This window comes from Lathyrus oleraceus, chromosome 2 (assembly GCF_024323335.1).
Source record: "Lathyrus oleraceus cultivar Zhongwan6 chromosome 2, CAAS_Psat_ZW6_1.0, whole genome shotgun sequence".
NCBI classification, from domain to species: domain Eukaryota; kingdom Viridiplantae; phylum Streptophyta; class Magnoliopsida; order Fabales; family Fabaceae; genus Lathyrus; species Lathyrus oleraceus.
In genome coordinates this window covers 411,920,906-411,927,981 of record NC_066580.1, presented here as the reverse complement: position 1 = coordinate 411,927,981, position 7,076 = coordinate 411,920,906, and the positions used below count along the sequence as shown (strand labels likewise).

The 7,076-nt window shown below is 40.6% G+C and overlaps 1 non-coding gene across 1 annotated transcript; it reads right to left on the bottom strand.

Annotated features, from left to right (window-relative positions):
• Positions 1-6,295: 6,295 nt before the first annotated feature.
• LOC127125188 (small nucleolar RNA R71) lies at positions 6,296-6,402 on the bottom strand. Its single transcript, XR_007804641.1, has one exon. It is a non-coding gene; the product is annotated as a small nucleolar RNA R71 (small nucleolar RNA).
• Positions 6,403-7,076: the final 674 nt, after the last annotated feature.

Below are 7,076 nucleotides of genomic sequence, written 5' to 3'. Positions count from 1 at the left end.
AGAGGCCACAAGAGCTATTGGCTTCTTCTCTCCCTCTTTGTCTCTTTTCTTCTCCTTTTCCTTCTTACTTTTGTTCTCGTATTTTTCAAGACTTTCCAATGCTTGTTGATGTTCTTCCAGCTTTCCAAACAGAGTTGTAATCGTAAGTGTCGTTAGATCGTTGGCTTCCTTGATAGCTGTCACTTTAGGTAGCCATTCCCTGCTAAGACACCTCAGAATTTTATTAGTAGCAATTTCATTGGAAACAGGTTTTCCAAGAGCATTCAATCGGTTAGTTAGATGAGTGAATCTCTTTTGCATGTCGGAGATGGATTCTCCTTGTTTCATGCGAAAGAGCTCAAACTCTTGATTGAGTGTGTTAATGCGGGACTGTTTTACTTCAGTGGTACCCTCATGGGCAACTTCTAAAGCGTCTCATATTTCTTTAGCTGTCGTGCAATGGGATACTCGATAATACTCATCAACACCAAGTGCTGAAATTAACATGTTTCGAGCTCTCCAATCACACGACCACTTTTTCTCATCTTTCTCATTCCAATCATCTTCTGGTTTAGGTACTATGGCGCCAACCGCATTTGTCATAGTGATTTGAAACGGACCGTTTTCAATGGCAGCCCATACTAACCTATTCACAGAATTTATATGAACTCGCATGCAGTCTTTCCAGTAGCCATAATTTTCACCGTTGAAAATAGGCGCTCTATTATACGCCCCCTTTGGTTCAGAATCCATACTGTTACAGGCAGCCACAGAGCACCAGCGAACCGACGCTCTGATACCACTTGTTAGACGGTGTGGCTAGTGATCGAGAGGGGGGGGGGGGGTGAATAGATCACCTCTTTTTAAATTTAACGGATTTGAAATTTACTCAGAGTTTTCAAAGTTGGCGGAAAAATCAGTCCCGAATCGACTTCCGTCTATTCTGAACCTCTACTAGAAAGCCGGACACACAAGTTAAATTGCTGGATTTTAATGAGAATGACAGAAACAGTTCACACCAGAATTTTAACTAATTGAATGCACTTATCATTAAAGTCTATTTCCAATGAATAAAATCTAGCTAACCGTTTTATCAAACAGTTGGTGTGTATGTGATCGATGATAAACAACAATGGAGTTTGATTAAAGTTTTCTTGCCACTGCTGTCTTGAAAAAGAAACAATCACCACACACTAACTGACATTGCGAAAACAGTTTGAAAAACGTAAAGAGGAGTAAGGTAAGAGTACGATACGCAGAGATTTGGTAAGGAAGTTCCCCACGTCGTCCTCGCGTGTGGGTACGTCTCCCTCTCAATTTCAAATGAAATTGAGAACTTTGATTATCAATTATTGCCGAATCCGTTGATACAAGGTTATGATACAAAGACAGAATTCTAAACTCTAAGAACCTCTTCTTGTATGAACCTTCACTTGATCTGAGCACGATCAAGATTTTCCTGCACAAAATTGCAAACAATTCACCGGTTCCACGACCTGCTTGCGAAATCCCCCGATCTCCAAACGCAACGCTGCGGCTGAATATGTTCTGCAAATGTGACTCCCAAACCCTCAAGAACACTCCAGTTCTTGAAGGACAAACCAGTAGGTTTTTCCTAGAAACCCCCTTCAATCTTCGACTCAGCTAGATCCTCGATCGTTCCACTGCAAAACACAGCTAGATCCTTGATCGTACCACTGAACGTTATCTCGATGCTTCTTTAATCCAAAGAACAAGAATGTTTATGTGTAAATGTTCTTGAAGAAAAGTGATTGAGAAGATGAAGAAGATGAAGTCTCTTTCAGGTTTCTAATTGCTCTCAAACAATTGCTCCAACACTGCTTTTGATCTGTGTTCAATTGTTTTCCCTCAATGAATTCGTGTTTTTGCACTGCTGTTGTAACCTGTCTTATATATGCTGCAAAACAGTTACTGTTATAACATAAAACAGCTTTATGTATTGATGCATAAGAGTGTGTATCGATGCATACTGTAAGATATGTGAATTTTAGGTGAAATGGATTAATCATGTAGCGATGCATAAATCGTATGTATCGATGCATGTGATTTTTACACTAGTATGTATCGATGCCTAATGCGTATGCATTGATACACAGGCTGTTTCAATAGGTCATGTATCGATGCATGGATCGTATGGATCGATGCATAAAGCCTTTTGCCTTTCATGTATCGATGCATGACTTGTATGTATCGATGCATACTGAACAAAAGGAGTTTTGTGATATACCACATGCAGTATGTATCGATGCAGAGGCTTATGTATTGATGCATACTGACACAAAATGCATTTTAATTATTATTTTAAGAGAAGTATCAATGTAAGTCTATATGTACAGTTATGCAACAATAGAGTGGGATGAAAACACAATAAAACACAAATGTATCATGTAATGTAATGCACAACCAACATTTGGATGATGATCACACAATTTGCTATCATTAAAAATTAATTCAAAGTAAAGAGTTCTTCTCACAAAACCGACGGGAAAACAAGAACAACAGAGCCGCCACCGTGCGTTATTTATCCCAAAGGAGGGAAAGGAAACGCTCAGAGTAAACCTGGAAAAAGCATGGTCTCGCGACCAAAGAGAATGGGATCGGGAGTCGGTTATGCGAAGGGAAGGTATTAGCACCCCCACGCATCTGTCGTACTCGACGGGATCCACGCACAAAAGGAAGGAATATGGTTGCTAAAACACTGCTCATAAACAAACAAACACTGGCTGAAAGAGACACAAGAAAACAAACAAGACTGACTCGGCAGGATATCGCATCCTGGGCCTACTTAGTCTATCAGGCATAGACATCAGAGTCTAAGTAGTTCGGACTGGGGGAAAACATGCTCGCTAGGATGTCGCATCCTATGCATACGTATCTTCTTGGACAAAGAAGAATCAGAGCATCCGTAGCTCGGCTAACACGCATACAAACAAAACCACACAGGAAAATGTGGAACCCGAATGCCAATCGCTGGACTTACATCAGCTTCCGAACCAAAACGCACCCACACTGGAAACCAGATGCCACTTGATGGACTTATACTGGACTCCAAGCACACAACAAGAGGATACGGAATGCCAATCGCTGGGCTTACATCCATCTCCTGACACACACAAGACAAAACAAAAACGGGCGCCCGGAGAGATCAACTCATCTCCTGCCTACGTACCTCATCTGGTATGAGGATCAGGGCGACGTAGTTCCCCTACGAAGGGACACAGGACTAGCCTAACCAGATAACAGAGGGAGACACAACTAGGGAGACTACGACTCGAGCCTAGATGTTATCACGCAAAATCATCCCTAAGTCAAGGTTTCTAGCTAACTTGCACAGGAAGCAAGCTATCCTAAACATGACTTGCACAGGAAGCAAGCCAAACTAAACCTAACTTGCACAGGAAGCAAGCTAAAACAAACACACAAGCACAAATAGCACACACTATATGCAATCAGTTGGCTCAATCAAGGTTAGGTTTTAGTCGAGGGGTCATGTCAACCTCGACAAACAAACCACTGTATCAGGGTAAGGTTAGCTCTTAACCTTGACATTGAGAGTCAAGGTGAAGCAGATGAAAGGTGAGTGAAGATGAGACTTCACAGCTCTTATCCCTGGCCTGGGAGAGCTTAAGACAATGAAGTGTGGGTCCAGGAAGTGGGAACCCTTCTACACTTATGACACTGACTCAACATAGATCTTGGGGTTAATGTCCACAATGCATCAACATGTGATGTGAGCCAAGGGACGACTCAACAGAATAGCAGGAGATGGATTGCACATCTCTTGTGTCTGCCAATTGCCTTAACAAAGGTCTTTGATATGTACAGGGACAAATATAAACAAGCACAAACATTGCCTCTTAAGGAGGACTTCAGACAGGTGCCTGGCCAAGTAACAGGCCAGGTCTTCCAGACTACATGGAGTTAGGATGTTATACCTCAATGCTCAAGCTATCAAGCAAAGCAAGAGCAAGTTCACAAGGGAACTAAAGCAACTAAAGTACCTGAAAACAATCCAAGATAATCAGTACTAAACTCAAACAGAAATCAAACAGCAAATGTCAACAGTTAACTGTACAACTGTACACAAGCAAACAACAGTCAATGCACAAAGGTGCAAGCCATTAGGCACAAGGTACAAGTCTTAAACCCTACAAAATAAACCAAAGTTAGTCATCAACAATCAATAGGTCAACTCCAATTGAGTAAGCATCATTAAGCATGGCAATTGTGCCCTTTGACCTGAAACAAAACTCAAATGTGAGAGCACAAACCACTAGTACAAGACTAGGGTCGAAATGATAGCAAAAAACCAAATGAGATAGCGAGAGCGTACATTCTGACTTAAAGGTATAGAATCTGTCAACAAAAGTGATCCACCAGACCCTTACTTCTCGTTCCTCAACCACTTTTCCGTGGATTTCTCACTCAACCAAGTCACCCTTATTTCTCTCAACTTCCAAGACCGAATGGAGAATATAAAAGGATGGAAGCTGGAAACCTACGGGCACGCTTAATTTTCCTCTCTGAAGCCAGCTTTCAAGGCCTTTCTCTGCATTTTATTTTTCCACAACAATTCTGTTTTTCTTTTATTTTTCGTCAGCAACATTGTTTTCTTTTACCGTTCAGAGCTTTGATTTTCCCTTTTCCCTTTCTATTTTTCATTTAGACGAAGTAGTAGTTTCCTACACTAGGGAACTACTACAATTTATTTAATTTAGTTTAAGCAATTATTTCGAAGAAGCAGAATCCTACCGACTTGTGGAGGACTGCTCAAGTACTTCAAGATTCGGCGTATTCTATTAATCCAATTTCCAGGTTTTTATTCAACTACTATTGTTATTGCTTTATGATTATTATAATCATGTTTGCTTTATTGTTACTCTGTTTATGTTCGTCTGTGTTTGCGTTATTTAACATGTCCGGCTAAAATACCGGTATCGGTATGTAATCCATTTAATTAAACGGGATTTAATAATAATCGGTGTAAAACTTCTTTCCTCAAACAATCTTTTTGGTTGTGGTTTTTAATTTAAATTTAATTAACTTTGTCACAAGAGTGAGAAGCTATTTAATACGATTTTGCCACGAGAGTGGGAAATTAACTAAGGTGAGAACCGACAATCGCGAGAGCGTGAGGGTCAAATTGGATAGTAAAAACTAGGCATTGATTTTAAAAACAGCGAGAGCACTTTAAAAGCAATTAGAACTTATTTATTTTCTAAAAGTATTTTTAACTTCAAATGAGATAGCGAGAGCGTACATTCTGACTTAAAGGTATAGTCCGAATCAACAATCACGAGAGTGTGAGATAAAACCTTTTAAATAAGTATTTTCTACTGAAAGATGTCTGGTACTTAAGTTATACACCGGTGACTTATCGAATCCCTGACGATTAATGCATTGCATACTGATATCCTCCTATTAATATTTTCTTAAGACTTAACTTCCCTTAGATTTAATTTTCTTCAACCAAACTTCTGAAAATCATTTCCTTAGCTAAACATAGCAACGTCGGTAGCATTAGTTTGACCATCGGTCCCTGTGGGTTCGATATCTTTTAAAACTAAAATGACTAGACTGTGCACTTGCAGTCAAGTACCCGATAGACTATATTCTATATACAGTCACGAGACGTATCAAGTTTTTGGCGCCGTTGCGGGGGACTTGATTTAGTCAAATAGTGTGATTCTTTCGTTGCACAGTATAGACTAAGGCAAAAACTAATCTCCTTTCCCTTATTTCCCCCGATTGTATGCCAAGTACTCGCTCACAAGGCGACAACTTAGCACCACCAATTGTAGAATTAGAGCGTTTCTTATATTTAAGACATTGAATACTATAGTTCCAACGAAGATACAATATTCCTGATATCTTCTTTCCTACTGTTGAACCAGTTGAAAAACCAACCATGGCTACAGTGGAACCACATAATCATCCTCTTAAGTTCTATGCTACCCCGTCCCAACAAGAACCTCACAGCAACATTGTTGCCCCTGCTATCAATCAAAACGATTTCGAGCTAAAACCCTCATTATTATCAGCCGTCCAACAACATCAATTTGCTGGAAATCCTACGGACGACCCTAATGAGCATTTGACCAAGTTTGTGCAATACGCGGACACTGTGAAGGTGAATGGTGTATCTCAAGATGCGATAAGACTACACCTCTTTCCTTTCTCTCTAAGAGACAAAGCTTGGGCTTGGTTGCAATCCTTGCTATCCAACTCAGTTACAATATGGGAAGAACTGAAGAACGTGTTCTTATCCTGATATTTTCCGCCAAGCAAAACTGATATGCTGAGAGCTCAAATCAACGGATTTCGACAAAAGGATGTAGAATCTCTCTACGACGCGTGGGAGAGATACAAAGACATGATGATGATATGTCCACATCACGGTCTCGAAGACTGGGTGATCATTCTCACATTTTACAATGGGCTTATGTATAACACAAGACTGATAGTAGACGCTGCCGCGGACGGTGTACTTATGGACAAGCCATACAACGAAGCCTATCAACTTATTGAAAACATGGCCCAAAACCATTGCCAATGGGGAGGTGAAAGAACTCTAGTAGAAAAGTCCCAAACAGAAAGTGGAATGTACGAAATCAGTAGCCCTGACCACATCCATGCAAAGGTAGATGCCCTTGTTCAAAAGTTAGACAACTTGACCATACCACCCACAGCCATCGTGGCTGTCGTGACTCCAAACTGTGAGTTATGTGGAACTCCTGGACACACTGCACCAGAATGTCAGATATTGGCAAGAGTCCCAACCGATCAAGTGAATTACGCACAAGGAAACCCTTACTCGAATACATATAACCCAGGTTGGAAAAACCATCCCAACTTTTCGTATAAGAATAACAACGCCCTGTATGCACCTGGCCAAGCACCCGTTATTCCGCCTGGATATCAAAAGCCAGCTAATAATGCTCCTAACATGCCTAGGAAGTCCAACCTTGAACTAATGATGGAAAGCTTCATAGCTACCCAAGCTCAAACAAACAAAGACTTCTTGAACCAAAACATACATACTAGTGAGCAACTTAAACAATTAGCGAGCAAAGTAG